Below are 16188 nucleotides of genomic sequence, written 5' to 3'. Positions count from 1 at the left end.
TTCCCATCAGTCCTGGCTGGGACCCAACCTCCTAATGGAGGTTCCTTGGTAGTTCTTGGTCACTGCCAGACACAAAACCTTAGCTTGTGCCATGGGTCTTCTCATCAGTCTTACCTAGGGGGTAGATTTGATTGATCAGCTGGCAATGAGACCCTGGTGCATCAGACGTGTAATCCCTCCTCTTCCCCAGCTCAGCTCCCCCTGAGGTTAAGCAACTGCCACTCTGTAAGGGAGTATGTTGGCTGTGGCTCAGGGCGAGTCTTCTGGGAACCACAGCCCTGAATGGTGGTATTGTCGCACTTGAATACCTCCAAGGAGCTGTCTGAAATAGAAGAAGAGATAAAGCTGAGATGTGAAGGTTTCCAACAAGAGCTATTACAGGAGAATTTCCTGACTCAGCACTTGTTGACATTTTTTGGAGATTTTGCATAGACAACATAAGGTTACCCTTTTTTGTATGTGGTTCTTTGTGTGTTTTCTTGTTCAGTTTTTTTTTTTTTTTAAGCATATTGGTTTTCATTGTTGAGATATTTGTGCAATCCAGTGGACCAGGCAATGCCAGTCAGTTGCCACTCGTTCTCGGCACTGGCGGAAGCCTGGGCACAGGCACTCCCTCTGCTGAGGTCCCACTCACTCACCCTCATCTAACACAGTGCTGGTTCTCCAAGCAGCTCCCAGTCTTGGGGTCTTTTCCGTCTCACTTCTATGACGCTCTGTTTTCCTTGCCTATGTGTCATGTGGCCATTGACTTCTGTTGTGGGGGTTGAACCGTGGGCTCCCACAGTTCATAGACTGAAGTCCGGATCCTCAGTACCTCAGAATGTGACTGTATTTGGAAAGTGGAACTTTACAGAGGTAATTAAGTCAAAATGAGGTCATAGAGGTGAGCCCTGATCTAATACCACTGGTGTCCTTATGAAACAGGGGAAATGTGGGGACAAAGGGAACAGAGATTGGGGTGATGCTTCTCACATGGCAGGGATGTCAAAGACTGCATGAACTTTGCATGTCAGATGTGGCAATTCAGCAACAGAAGCAAGAAGGTCATTCTCACTGTGCCCTCTCCTTTCCTTCCTGGATCATAAGACCCAGAAGGAGTTTTTGTCCCTTCCCCTGAGGTAGCTCATATGGCCCTCCATTGAGGGGATCCTTCCCTAAACCTGGAGAAAAGAATGAGCTTATCACTGAGTACACAGGACACAGAGACAGAGCTGAACAAACCAGCTTTGCTAAGTTCCCCACAGTTGATTACCTTCGTCCAATCATTCGTTTCCATGACTGTCACTTCTTCATCAAGCTTAACGTAAAAATATACAGATTTTCCTGTCTTTGAGCCACCATTTCCAAAGCTCTGGTGTCACATAAAACCTGCTTTTCTTTTGATGATCTGTCTTTTATTATAGGGACCTCAATCATGAACCTAAGATGGGAAGAAGCCTGTCTTTTCCCTTACAGACTTCCAGCCATTCTAAGCCAGGCAGTTCCTACGGTTTAAGACACCCAATCTATGTGGTGTTGTTATAATAGTTCTGCCAAGTGAATCTGAGGGTACTTCAAACCGTTCACGGAAAGCAGAATTTAAAAATATACTTATTGTGGCCGGCGCCGTGGCTCAACAGGCTAATCCTCCGCCTTGCGGCGCCGGCACACCGGGTTCTAGTCCCGGTCGGGGCACCGATCCTGTCCCGGTTGCCCCTCTTCCAGGCCAGCTCTCTGCTGTGGCCAGGGAGTGCAGTGGAGGATGGCCCAAGTGTTTGGGCTCTGCACCCCATGGGAGACCAGGAGAAGCACCTGGCTCCTGCCATCGGAACAGCGCGGTGCGCCGGCCGCAGCGCGCTACCGCGGCGGCCATTAGAGGGTGAACCAACGGCAAAGGAAGACCTTTCTCTCTGTCTCTCTCTCTCTCTCTCACTGTCCACTCTGCCTGTCAAAAAAAAAAATATATATATATATATACTTATTGTGGCCGGCGCCGCGGCTCACTAGGCTAATCCTCCGCCTTGCGGTGCAGGCACACCGGGTTCTAGTCCCGGTTGGGGTGCCGGATTCTGTCCCGGTTGCCCCTCTTCCAGGCCAGCTCTCTGCTATGGCCCGGGAGTGCAGTGGAGGATGGCCCAAGTCCTTGGGCCCTGCACCCGCATGGGAGACCAGGAGAAGCACCTGGCTCCTGGCTTCGGATCAGCGCGATGAGCTGGCCGCAGCGCGCTGGCCGTGGCGGCCATTGGAGGGTGAACCAATGGCAAAAGGAAGACCTTTCTCTCTGTTTCTCTCTCTCTCTCTCACTATCCACTCTGCCTGTCAAAAAAAAAAAAAAAAAAAAAAAAAAAAAAAAAAAAAAAAAAAAAAGATATACTTATTGTAGTGCAGGAAAGTTTTGAAATCTATGGGTAGTTTTTCATATATACATTTTCTATGGGTCTTTGGAATATGTCACATACAATTTTGTATTGTCTGTTTTTCTCTGTCTTCATGTGTATGGTTTCTTCTCTTGCCCCTTCCCAGATAACCTCTTATTATAACCTATTGGATTGGACCATGTCTGCACACATCAGGCATCTCATAGCTTTCCCAGTTGATCTTTTCTTTCTTTCTTTTTTCTTTTTTTGACAGGCAGAGTGGACAGTGAGAGACAGAGAGACAGAGAGAAAGGTCTTCCTTTGCCATTGGTTCACCCTCCAATGGCCGCCGCAGCCGGCGCGCTGCGGCTGGCACACTGCGCTGATCTGAAGCCAGGAGCTAGGTGCTTATCCTGGTCTCCCATGCAGGTTCAGGGCCCAAGCACTTGGGCCATCCTCCACTGCACTCCTGGGCCACAGCAGAGAGCTGGCCTGGAAGAAGGGCAACCGGGACAGAATCCGGTGCCCCGACCAGGACTAGAACCCAGTCTGCTGACGCCGCAGGTGGAGGATTAGCCTAGTGAGCCTCGGTGCCGGCCCCCATTTGATCTTTACCTCTTTATGCTTTTGTTTCAGCATTTATGAAATGGGAATAACAGTAGTAGTACTTTCTTCATGGAATAAATGAAAGAATTGATGTAGACGGTGCACCTAGAATCATTCCTCCCTTAAACAACAGAAGTTCAAGGTCACTGTGCCTAACCCTAGTATGGAATCTTCAAGTAAATGGAGTATCTTCTCTGGGCATGCCTCGTACTGCTAATACCGAAGGAATGGATGCAAGATTACTGTAAGACGTCATTCTCATGCAGCCTTCTCAGACCTGAGAATTTGTAATCTAACTGGGGGCATGAAACATTCATAGGAAATAGCTCACAGTGCCAGGCTTTGTGCGATTACAGGACCACAGGTTCTGGTGCTGGTTTGGTTAGGCAGTCTCAATCCTGGCAGCACAGGAAACCCTAACCTACTGCTTTGGAAGCAGACCATTGCCTGGGACCCTTTCTGAGACAAGTAAAACAAAATTTCTGGATGTTGAGTTCATTGGTAAACCTCTTTGTGCTCCAATTTCCTCATCTGCAAAATTAGGGCAATATTTGTGTCTACCTCAAAGGGCTGTAGAGGAATGAAATGTGTTAATGTGTGTAAATACTCATAATAGTGCTTGGCACAGGGTAAGCACTCAAGAAATGTGAACTCTTATTGGTGAACAAGTATTCAGATGTGACTACCTTGTACACTCTGCCTCCACTTTACAGTGTGTTCTTTGATTCCTCTTCCCTTGAGAACCTCTGAGAATATCCTTCTCTATGATCTGTTTCCAGAAAAGGCCTTGGCAGATTTAAAGTACTTAAAACCAGCACTCCTTGTTGGGCATCACAGGAAGCCTTGGTTCATAAGTGGCTAACTAGATGCACAAAATTTAGAGCCCTTTCCAGCATATTGCAGCCAACGACTCCAAAATTAGTGTTGTAAAAATCAGGTGGGGGCTGGTGCTGTGGCATAGTGGGTAAAGCCACTACCTACAGTGCTGACATACCATATGGTGCTGGTTCGAGTCCTGGCTACTCTACTTGCAGTCCAGCTCTCTGCCATGGCCTGGCCTGGGAAAGCAGTGGAGGATGGCCCATATCCTTGTGCTTCTGCACGCACATGGGAGACCCAGAAGAAGCTCCTGGCTCCTGGCTTTGGATCAGCGCAGCTCCGGCTTTCACGGCCATTTAGGGAGTGAACCAGCAGATGGAAGACCTCTCTCTCTCTGCCTCTGCCTCTCTGTAATTCTGCCTTTCAGCTAAATAAATAAATAAATAAATATTTTAAAAAAAAAAACAGAGAGAGATAGAGAGAGAGAGAGAGAAATCAGGTGGATACTAGGCTGGCCAGATCCATGGAGGAGGGGCAAGTGAATTCTTTACAGATTTAGGAGGAAAAGTGATCCCATAGTCTAAATAGTTAGGATATGAATGATTTAGGATATTAATGAAAACTGGTCTTTGCTAGGTTCTAGGCCTTCTTTTTTATTTCATTCTAGAATCATATGAATAGTTGCTCCAGTATCAGTGAGGAATGAAGGCAGAGAGAAGTTAAGCAACTTGCCTGGGGTCTTGCATCTGGTAGGAAGTAGAGAGAGGATTTGAGCACAGGTCTGTCTCCAGATGTACTGTCCTAACCACAGCGTACAGGCCCTGCACCCTTGTAGACACTGCTGTGACTGAATCTATGGACCGGTCACCTCCAGGTCAACTCCTTTCCTTCATCCATTCCTCCTTTATCGGGTTAGTTTCTGTTTCCATCATCTCTTGATCCACTGATGAGGGAGAGCTGAATACCTGCTACCAACACTAGACAGGAGAGAAGGACAGCAGTGTATGTGTCAAAGACACTCAGCCCAGAACCCTCGTGCCAGGCAGGCATACTTGGTTTTGTTCTTGGGTTCAGTGTCAACAAACAGAAAGAGGCAAGTGTTGTAGGATCAAAAGGGTGGGTATCTTTTGTTTCTCAAGGGAGGATGTGATTGGTTTCTGTGAATAATTCCATGAGCTGGCAGAGCACTGAAACCAGTACTCAGGAATGAGCAGCAACTGAACCTGGTCTCTGAGTAGCAGGGTTGTTTAGCAAGAGGACTTTGTCTTGAGGGGCCGTGTCGGGTGGGGAGCTTGCAGCCACACCATCTGAGACCCACTGTGTTTTTCCAGCTGTCAAGGCAGCACACAATATTGAAGCTTAAGTTGAGGACTCACACCATGCTTTCTTCTTTTGTCCCCATCTTGTCTTCTCTTCCTGCCTCCCTTTTCTCTCCCCTCCTGAGAAGCAATGGGTTCAAGGTCGAAGGCAAAACACTGGACTCAGATTCTGCTTTGCCCCTTTGCGGCTGAACACCAGTCTCGGTAAGGGTCTCAAGATCTCTCCGGCTCAGCTTCCTTTTTGCTATAAATCATAAAGGAAGAGTCCCTTTCTAAACACATCTGTTTAGAGCTCTAAATGAAAAGCACTTTTATTCCTGTGGGAAATATTCAGCCAACATCAGCCATGCTCTGGTAGGCAGCTTAGCTCTGCGGTGACACTTGGGACCAAAGGACGGCTCTAGGTGGCTGGGGCTTGGAGTCCATCTGAGGATGATTAAGTTGAAAGGGAAAGGACTGAGTGCTTAAAAACTTGGCCTCGATACAACTGCAGCTGAAGTATCTTCTTTGTCAAGAATCTCAAGGGCTCAGGCCAGCACAACCTGTGCATTCATGTTTTTGAAAAAAAATGCAGCAACAATAGCTACTTGGACCTGCATGTTCCTCCTTGTCTCCAGTGTTGGCCTGTGCCAGTGCAATCGACTGCTCGTGTTTCGGTTGGTAACTTGGAAACTGTGCTCAGGATCTATGGTACGCATTTTGGCTGGAACTCACATCCCTTAGTGATATTAGGTGAGAAGGGAAAAAAGGAAAGCCATGTGACATGGACAGGTGACAGGCAAGTCTCTAAACGTTGGCAGGAGGGGATTGAGTGAACATGGTAACTTGAAAGAGGATACTGCTCTACTTTGTCCTTCTTTTCTTCACCCTCTGAGCTCATATTTCTGAGGCTTTTAATTTACAAAACTTAAACAAGAAGGTATATTAATCTTTTTAAAAGATTTATTTATTTTAAAGACAGAGTAACAGAGAGTTGTAGAGCCAGAAAGAGAGAGAGAAATCTTCCATCCAGTGGAGAGAGGTCTTCCATCTGCTGGTTCAAATGGCTGTGACAGCCGGAGCTGAGATGATCCGAAGCCAGGAGCCAGTAACTTCTTCCAGGTCTCCCACGTGGGTGCAGGGGCCCACTGGTTCAGAGCTGGATTGGAAGCAGAGCAGCCAGGATGCAAACGGGCACCCATCTGGGATGCTGGCACTGCAGGCCAGGGCTTTAACCCACTGTCCCACACTGCTGGCCTTCCTCCGAAAGCATATTAATCTTTTTAATACAATTTTAAATAAGCTTTTAATTATATTTTCCTTGAACTTTTTAAAAAAAGATTTATATATTTATTTGAAAGACAGAGTTATAGAGTGGCAGAGGCAGAGAGAGAGAGAGATCTTCCATCTGCTGGTTCATTCCCCAGATGGCTACAATGACTGGAGCTGAGCTGATCTGAAGCCAGGAGCCAGGAGCTTCCTCCAGGTATCCCACGTGGGTGCAGGGGTCCAAGGATTTTCCTAGGCTAAAGCAGAGAGCTGGATTGGAAGAGGAGCAGCCGGGACTCAAACCGGAGACCATACGGGATACCGGCACTGCAGTCAGTGGCTTTATCCGCTATGCCACAGCGCTGGCCCAGAAAGACTATTAATCTTAAATGCTGCCCATTAATCACCACTTCCAGCCCAGTGGTGAGAGATGGACGACTCACTTCCACAGCTGATTCTCAGTAATGGCAGGTCAGGGTTTGCCCTTACACTTCCCCTCCTGTCTAGCTAATGGAGAAAGCTCCCCCTTAGGAAGTGCTCATCCTGGAGCAATTTTTCAAGGGAAAATTGCAGACAGGAATAGCCACTGACATTAAACTATTTCTCTTAGGGAAGCCAGGTTCAGCAGTGCGGCATGGTGATTATAAACACACGCCCTACCTTTGAGAGTTGTCACAGGATTAAAGAAGTGACTAAAGCACTTCCTTTTGAGGGTGGCCTATAAACAGGTCTAGCAATCAGTAGTGAATATTTACAACACCCCTTCGGTGTGCCCAACACTGGGCTGAGTTCTTCACTCTTGCTACTACTTGGTCTGCAGCATCTTTTACGGCACAGGTGCCATCACCTCCCCCTGGTTTATAGACAGGAAAACCAAACTGCTAAGTGACCTGCTCAAAGTCACACAGCTCATAAGAGACAGAACCAGGAGTTGGCCCCTGGAACTCCTGACTCGGAAGCAGGTTTACAAAAGTCTCCATGCGTGGTGGGAGGTAAAACAACTTACCCCCAAGAGTGGAGGCTCCTGCTGTGCAGTGACGCATGGTTTTCAGCCCCGTGGCCACTGGAGTCCCTGAAAGGAAGTCACGTTGCTGCGCCAGGAGGAAATGAGTCAGCCTGCTCACTGCTTGCATGACCAACACCCACGTTCTTCCTTAGACACTCAGAATGCCACAGCGTTAGTAGTGAGGGTAAGTAGTTGCTTCTCGCCCTGCACGCAGCGTTCCAGGGCTGTAGAATTTTCAAGAGCTGCCCTTGCCAGCCCTGGCAAGCTTCATCTCATGCTGCCACTCAGCAGGACGTCTGCCCCCAAGTCCCTGTCGGTGCTGAGCTCCAGTGTTGCAGCCATGAGGAGCTGCAGCTCGCGCTGCCTGCTCCACAGAGGGGCGTGTCCGGATGTGGATGCCTGAGGGATCCGGGGAAGATTCCAGAAGCTGAGGTGGGACGTAGCGCAGAGGAACTGCTGGCAAAGTCTGGGCACACTTTGAGCAGTCACAGGCGAGTTCATTTTCATAGGTTGGAGGGAACAGCGCCATTTAAGAAAGTCGGCAGAGAGGTGAGTCTGTAGCAGTCACCACAGAATGGCAGAGCCCAGGAAAAATCCCAATGGGTTGAAACACCCACTTTGGTGACTCCTAAGCCAGGCTTTGGTGCCACTGCCAGCCATTCTGTCTTCAGGCAGTTGCATGTGGCTGAGGCTGTGGCTGAGGCTGCAGCACACAGCATGTTCAGGAACACCTTAATGATGTCAGGATGCTTTTCATTGCTCATCTATCAGTTAACAGCTCGGATTTGTCATGTGCTACCCGTGCGCTCCCTGTAGCATGGACAATGCATTCTTTCAACAGCGAGCGGCTCAGTGGGACAAGCTCTGCTGAAAGCAGAGCGGTGGTGCCTGCAGCCTGCCCCTCTGGGGAGGAGGGCGAGTGAGGGGCAGGTGGAGACCAGATGCCTGGTCAGGGCCGAGCTGGGGGATGAGCGCATGGAATGGCCACTTCTGCTTCCACTTACTCATTTTTCTGTGCTGAAAGGTGTCATATAAATGCTAAATAGAACAGAGAGGGATGGGCCTATGTATTTGCATTTTGTCTAGTGTAAGCAGATGCGGAGAGAAGAGCAGCTTAGCCCCCACTGTCCACCTGCCCCCACTAGGCCTGACCCTTTAGTTTGTCTCGACATCGTCCACGTCAGTTCTGCTCCAGCTCTGAAGGAGGACATGGGGTGGGGTACAAAAGGGTGCACACATTCTGTCCTCAATGGGTCTCCAGACCTTGCTGGGGAGACCAGTTAAACCACAGGAATCACCTGAGAACAGCACAAGTCCGCTTGTGGCTACATGGTAAGTGATGGGGAAGAGAAGAAGGGCTGGGAGAGTGCAATGAGGAGAGTGCCAGGCGTGGACGGGCAGGAAGTCTTCCAAAGGGAAAAGGAGCCCTGGCCTTGCCTGGGAAGCTTGGCCGGGGTAGAGACACAGACCCTGCCTAAGCCCCTTGGCAGGACCCTCACGTCTGCCAGTCTTCTGCCAACGCCCTCTCCTCCTTGAATGGTAGGGGCCCCTCTGCTTTCCAGCCTGGGCTTACCTGGCATGCTTCCATGAGCTCTTCCTGGACAATTCCAAGAAGCAGCCCTACCCACCGCATTATCAGTCAGGGGATCCTAATTTTCACTCCCTTCACGTGACACAACATGCAGTTAGACATTTGCTTGTTTCTGTTCTGCAGTGCTGTGTCCACCACGGAGGCAGGAGTCCTGTCCACCTGTCGTGTTCATCGTTGTTGCCCAGACAAGCATGCTGCCTAGAGCCCAGCAGGCACACAATACGTACTTGTTGAATGAATGAGTGACATTTGAGGAAAGCCTCATTTAGAAAATATATCTGTTAGCCAATTGAATCCGAGTTCTCCCTTTATAATCCAGGAAGAAAATCTACAGATTCCATAAATGTAGCACAGGGTGGAATGTCTCTGAGGAAGAAGTATTTTCATTGAAACATACAACCACGACGAAGAAAGGAAAGCAGAGCAACTTCATGCTAGTCAACTCTGCATGTTAAAAAAAGGGAATAAAAAGAAGTAAAAATTGATTAGCAATTGCCACGGGACCTTGTATAAGCATGACTGGTTATTATACATAGTGTGTTTAAGCCATTCCTGGGCTGGATCCTGTCCAAGGTGGTTTATTATTGGAGGAAGCGGGAGAATCTTGTTCAAACACAGCTTTACCTAAAACGTGATCCACACACAGGGATCCAGAGGACGGTCACACAGGGAGGGCCCACAATGGCTTTAAGTAGGAAAGTGAAGTTCTCATTTCATCCTCTCTTGAAGTTCTTGTTTAGAATGAGTGAATGGCTTGGATCATTCTCCTTTTGAAAACAAATTGCTTAAAATAACATGCCAGTGTTATTACGGGAGAGAGTCGGATTTTAAAAAGTAAATATATTTGAGTACAGAGGTGATCACCTTTTTAGTCTAATTTAATCTGATTAATATGTAACTTTAATTATGGAAATTAGAGGCTACAAATCAGAAATATCCTCAGCTTTCCTTGAATGAATGAAAGTGTGCTCTCTTCACTTCTGTAGAATTTCGTCTGGGAAAAGACAGGGATGTCATGGAGACAGTGATTTCCTAACGCTGCCCCAGCACAATCCGTATCTTGATAGCTGTATTTTATGCAGCCGCACTAGCAGAACCAGAGAGCCAACACGTTTTAGAAATTGCTTCTCCCCTCTTCCTCACCTTCACCTTCCACTGGGACATGAATAATAAGACTGGTGGTCAGAGTTATAGAGCATTTTCACAGGCCTGCCGATGGCCTTCTCTCTGTGAGTGAGATCCCAGCGGGAAGAACAGGCCATCAAAGAAGGAGGTACCTTTCTCTGAAGGGAGGAGAGACCTTCCACTTTGACTATGGCCTTGTCTAAATAAGATCAGACTTGGTGAACTCAAGAGGCTTCCATGGCCTTGGCAGCTCATGACAAGAGCCTCGGGTGATTACTGACGCCATAAATAAGAATGTCAATTGTTAAATCAACAACGGGAGTCACTGTGCACCTGCCACCCCATGTAGGACCTCTGCCCTTAGTGTGTTTACTAAGAGAATTAATGGTAAAACTACTACTCAAACAGTACTCTATACTTTGTGTGTCTGTTGAAGTCTTTACTTAGTATATACTAAGTTGATCTTCTGTATATAAAGATAATTGAAAATGAATCATGATGAAGAATGGGATGGGAGAGGGAGTTGGAGATGGGATGGTTGTGGGTGGGAGGGAGGTTATGGGGGGAAAAACTGCTATAATTCAAAAGTTGTACTTTGGAAATTTATATTAAATAAAAGTTGAAAAGAAAGAAAATATCGTCCAACAATAATGGCTTGATTCCTAACCGTTATGGCTGGGTTCAGTGATGGCCAAAGGCTGAATTGCATGAGATACCAGTTCCTGGGAGCACCCCGTCTCCCCACTCCCCTGCCTGTGAGCCTAATCTGGATTCTTAAGCAGAGGCGAGAGAGTTGCTACAATCAAATTCAGGATTCCTGCAGGAATTCACTTCTTTTCTGCCCTTCTGTGTTTCAGGGTATTGTATATGCAAGAGATGTTGATCTGTCCTCACGTTCTAACTGTGCTGGAGGGAACCTTTCCCCAGAACCAGAATCTAGACCGTGTATATATACAGACAGCCAAACCCTGCAGTACTGTAAGCTACAGATCATTGCATATAATGTGGGTGTAATCATTGACAAAAAACAATACTGTCTTAGATTTGCTTCATTTCCTAAGCTATTGAATTGATTTTCCCATATTCTTTATGTACATGTGTTATCAAAAACTGGGGTATTTGATCAATTAATAGGAATGATGATTATGAATGATGGGCTGCTGGTGTGGTTTACTCAGGAAATGTCAGAAAATGGGTGTTAGTACTGGTTACTGTCCTGTCAGTACTATTCCTGCCGTGTGTTTGGACGCAGGACCTGAGTCTCATTCCTTATAATTCACTGTCTTTAGATTTCATTCTGCTACTGCAGAGGAATGCTGCCTACATAGCTAGACCCCGCCAGTGCAAGAGGAATCCCTGACTTGGAAATCAAAAGATCAATTTGCCTTCTAGCCTACCCTCCTGAAGAGCTGCCAGCACCTACTATACTGTTACACATTAAAATTAATTACTTATTTTAATTTTATTTGATAGGTAGAGAGAAAGGGAGAAACAAGGAGAGAGACAGAGGCAGAGAGAGTCTTCCATCTACTGGCTCATTCCCCAAATGCCATAGTAGCCAGGTCTGGGCCAGTTCAAAGCTGGGAGCCAGAAACTCAACCTGAGTCTCTCACATGGGTGGCAGGAGCCCAAGTATCTGAGTCAGTCCTGGGGTGAGCATTAGCAGGAAGCTAGAGCTGGAAGTAGAACTGGGACTCCAACCACTCTGGGACTCCAAGCATTCTGATATAGAATGAGGTTGTATCAAGCAGTGTCTTTTTTCTGTTGTGCCAAATACCCACCCCAGCACTTTCCAAATTTTTAGGATTGTTATTAGCATTGGGAAAACAGGAATGATATGGGTAGATAGAAAGCACCAGGCTCAGAAATGTGGTATTTTTAAGCATTAAACTAAAAAAAACTATAAAGAATAGAGAAACAAATCAAAATGAATTAGCACAGAAGACTGAGAAACACCTCAGTGCACATGTGGTGCTTGGTGCTGCATGCTGAAATTGAGACCAAATCATCCAAGAGGAAAAGGTAATTGATCAAACTAATGAAGCTGAAATAATTTCCAAGGAGGAAAACGTCACTAAATTCCTTCCTCATATCACACACAAAAATAAACATGAGAAATAAAATTATAAAGAAATGAGAACAGAGTATAGAATTTCCTCACTACCTCAAGTGAGAAGATCAAAGAGCAAATTCTTTTTTTTTTTTTTTTTTTGATAGGCAGAGTGGACAGTGAGAGAGAGACAGAGAGAAAGGTCTTCCTTTTGCCGGTGGTTCACCCTCTAATGGCCGCCGCGGTAGCGCGCTGCGGCCGGCGCACCGCGCTGTTCCGATGGCAGGAGCCAGGTGCTTCTCCTGGTCTCCCATGGGGTGCAGAGCCCAAACACTTGGGCCATCCTCCACTGCACTCCCTGGCCACAGCAGAGAGCTGGCCTGGAAGAGGGGCAACCGGGACAGGATCGGTGCCCCGACCGGGACTAGAACCCGGTGTGCCGGCGCCGCAAGGCGGAGGATTAGCCTGTTGAGCCATGGCGCCGGCCCAAAGAGCAAATTCTATAAATAAAGATTCATAGATTTTATTATGTTGAATGAAGAACTTCTGTGTGAGCAGACTGGAGAAATGGGAGCAGGGGAGAGTGGGGAGAACTTGCGTCGGATAGACAGGCAAAGGATTCCTGTCCAAATTATGTAAACAAAACAAAGTATATAAATGACAAAAGAAGCTACTGACAAATGAGCCAAGAGCAGAGAAAGGCAACTCAGACAAGAGTAATCTAAATCTAAATGGTGATTAAACATTTTTAAAACTCTCTTCTAGTAAACAATAAAATGAAATAAAGTCAAATAGATTACAAAATCCAGAAGTTTGATGATGCAAAATATTAGTGGGGAATTTGAGTTCACATTAGTTTATTAGTACACAACTTTAGTCTAAGTAACCAGTAGTTTTTGGTACCTCTTTGATGTGTATCGCCTACAACTCAGCATTTCTACTTCTAGTTTCCTGTGTTTGTAGAGGTGAACTTATAAAAAAAGCCTTGTCAATATGGAACAGGAATGATTTTACAAATATTTAGCCATCAAATATGGTACAGGCAATAATTAATCAGAACACATGGTGGCCACAGAGTTGGGCAGGGGCCTACGGGGTCGGATAGGGCTCTGTGGACAATATCTCAATAATAGGTATGGCTGTCCAGGCCAGGATGACAAAGCTGGGCCTGGGTAGCAGAAAGTAGAAGTCAGGGGCAGGGCCTCTGGATTCAGATCTTTTGTGGCTGAATTCTGGCTCCGCTGCTGGAGAGCTGTGGACCATTGGGTTTTTTCCTAATAGCTTTCCACTTTAGCTTCTTCATCAAGTCCAACAGGGATTATAAGACTGCCTTCCTCATAGATGTGTTATGAAGATTGAGATAATACATAAGAAGCTCCTAGATAGTCCCACACATATGGCAAGCACTCACTGTATGTTCTAGGAAAATGGAAATGGATAAATAAAATATACTACATATGCATGTGCAATAGAATGTCCTATAGCAATTAGAATGAATGAGCTCTGTGCATTGACTTGGATCAAGTTAAAAAAAAAAGTTGAGTGGAAAAAAACTGCAAAATAACAACTTACAGCATTTATGAGGCATGCAAGAAATTAAAACATGTACGCAGAGGACACTCATCGGATTCAGGACATGGATTATGTCTAGGAAGGGAGAGGAATGGGACTGAGGAAGGGTACAAAATGGGTTTAAACATTTTATTGATTATTAAATATTATTTGTTGCTTGATTTAAAAGGCAGGTTGTCTGTCAGAGGGAGGGAGAAACACTCAGAGAAAGACATCCCTTTCGACTACTGGTTCACTCTCCAAATGGCCACAACAGCTGAGGCTGGGCCAGGTTGAAGCCAGGAGCCAGGGTAGCAGGCACCCAAGTACTTGATCCATTACCTTTTGCCTGCCAAGCACATTAGCAAGAAGCTGGATCAGTAGTGAGGGTGGGGGACCAGCACTGTGGTATAGTGGGTTGAGTCACAGCTTGCAGTGCCGGCAAGCCATATGGGCACTGGTTCAAGTTCCAGCTGCTCCACTTCCTATGCCACTCCCTGCTAATGTGCCTGGGAAAGCAGTGGAGGATGGGCCAAGTTCCTTGGGCCTTGCACCCATGTGGAAGACCGAGATGAAGTTTCTGGCTTCTGGGTTTAGCCTGGCCCAGCCCTGGATGTTGCGGTCATTTGGGAAGTGAACCAGTAGATGGAAGATCTCTCTCTCTCTCTCTCTCTCTCTCTCTGTGTGTCTCTTCCTTTCTTTCTGTAACTTTGCCTTTCAAATAAATAAATAAATCTTTAAAAAAAGAAGTGGGGGTGGGATTGTATCCCAGGTTCTCCACCTGATATGGGGTGTTGGTGTCCCAACACCAATCCCAGTACTTTTTTTTTTTTGACAGGCAGAGTTAGACAGTGAGAGAGAGAGACAGAGAGAAAGGTCTTCCTTCCATTGGTTCACCCCCCAAATGGCCACTCCGGCCAGCACTGTGCTGATCTGAAGCCAGGAGCCAGGTGCCTCCTCCCGGTCTCCCATGCGGGTGCAGGGCCCAAGCACTTGGGCCATCCTCCATTGCCTTCCTGAGAGCGCTGGACTGGAAGAGGAGCAACCGGGACTAGAACCCAGCACCCCCAGTACTTCTTTTAATATTAAAGAAAAAATTCCTGAAACAAAAAGATAAATTATTAGTATTTCTTAATTTTGAATAGTGCCTACATATTTGTAATATTCTCTGAACACTTTGTATCTTTATTTTCTTTCAAAAAGGGAGAGGAAGGAAAGAAGGAAGGGAGGAAAGGAGGGAGGGAGAGAGGGAGGGAGGAAAGAAATTGATGGACTGATTAGGTATTGGGAGATGGGCGTGTTGGTACCAGCTCTGCCTTTAATTCATTTTATGCCTTTGAGTCAATCACTGAAACCTCTACAGAGTTCAATTTCCTCCCCTGGAAAGCCAATATTAAAAATAACAATATTTATCTCAAGGGGATGTTGTGAGAATTAAATGAGATTTTGGAGAAGTTCTATAAATGCTAAAAGCTCTATTCGAATGTCAGTTAACATGCAATTGAGTAGTTGGATTAATAATCCCTAAGACTTTTCTAGCACTGATTGCGTGTGGCTGGCAGGGGTATTTTGAGGAACAAGTAGGGTAATGTAGATCAAGTTCTCAGCGCCGGCACTCAGCGGACATCAGAGACTGCTGGTGCTTTCTCAGTGGTGATGCCTCTTTTCCTTCTCACCGGTGGAGCTCTTGCTTCATTCTGGGCAGTGGTGTGTCTAGATGAAGGTGTATTACCTAGCTTCCTACAATGAGGAGTTGTTGGTTGCATTCCAGAAATTGTCCAGAATGCCGCCTCAGCTGAGAGAACTAGGCTTTTTGTCTGCCTGCTTTCCTCTCTTTTTCCCTCTTGGAAGATAGAGATGATGGTTGGCATTCTGACAGCCATCTTAGTAGTGAGGTGACCGCAAGGGTGTAAGCCACATGCTAGGTGTGATAGAGAAGAAAGATAAAAAGGATCTAGAAACGCAGTGCCACTGGAGCTGCCTTTCTAGCCCTGGGCCACCACTTCAGAATGTCTTCTGCGTGGGGAAAAAATCAATTTGTATATCATTGAGTCACTTACTTGGGCTACTATAATATGTAGCTGAGCCTAATGTAGCTGAGCCTAATCCTAATTAAAACTTTTTGTTGTTGTTGTTATTCTGAAGGTAAATGTTTTCCTCCAAGGTATACTGAAGAAGTGAACTAGACAAGTGGAAAGTAACAGTAAGGACACCTGTCCCTCTGCAGCTGTGGAGGGAGAGGCAGCGGTCACTGTCCATCTTTCTCACTCACCTGCCTTGTTGTAACAGTCAGCAAGGCCGTGTGTGCAGAGTAGCCTGAGCTCAGGGAAGCTCTGTGGTGTGCCAGACCCTGGCCCTGGGCTATTCTTAGTTCCCACTGCACCACTGTCGCCCTACTGTGAGTGGGGGGAGCCCTTTTCCTGGTACTTTGAAATGCCAGTGTTGTACTTGTTGCCCAGTTGTATTTAAAGGCAAGGCAACAAAAGCAGACAAAATGACTCTCCCTGGAAGAGGGCACGAGGAAGAACATGATTACA

This window comes from Lepus europaeus, chromosome 15, assembly GCF_033115175.1.
Source record: "Lepus europaeus isolate LE1 chromosome 15, mLepTim1.pri, whole genome shotgun sequence".
Taxonomy (NCBI): Eukaryota; Metazoa; Chordata; class Mammalia; order Lagomorpha; family Leporidae; genus Lepus; species Lepus europaeus.
This window is presented reverse-complemented; position numbering follows the sequence as displayed.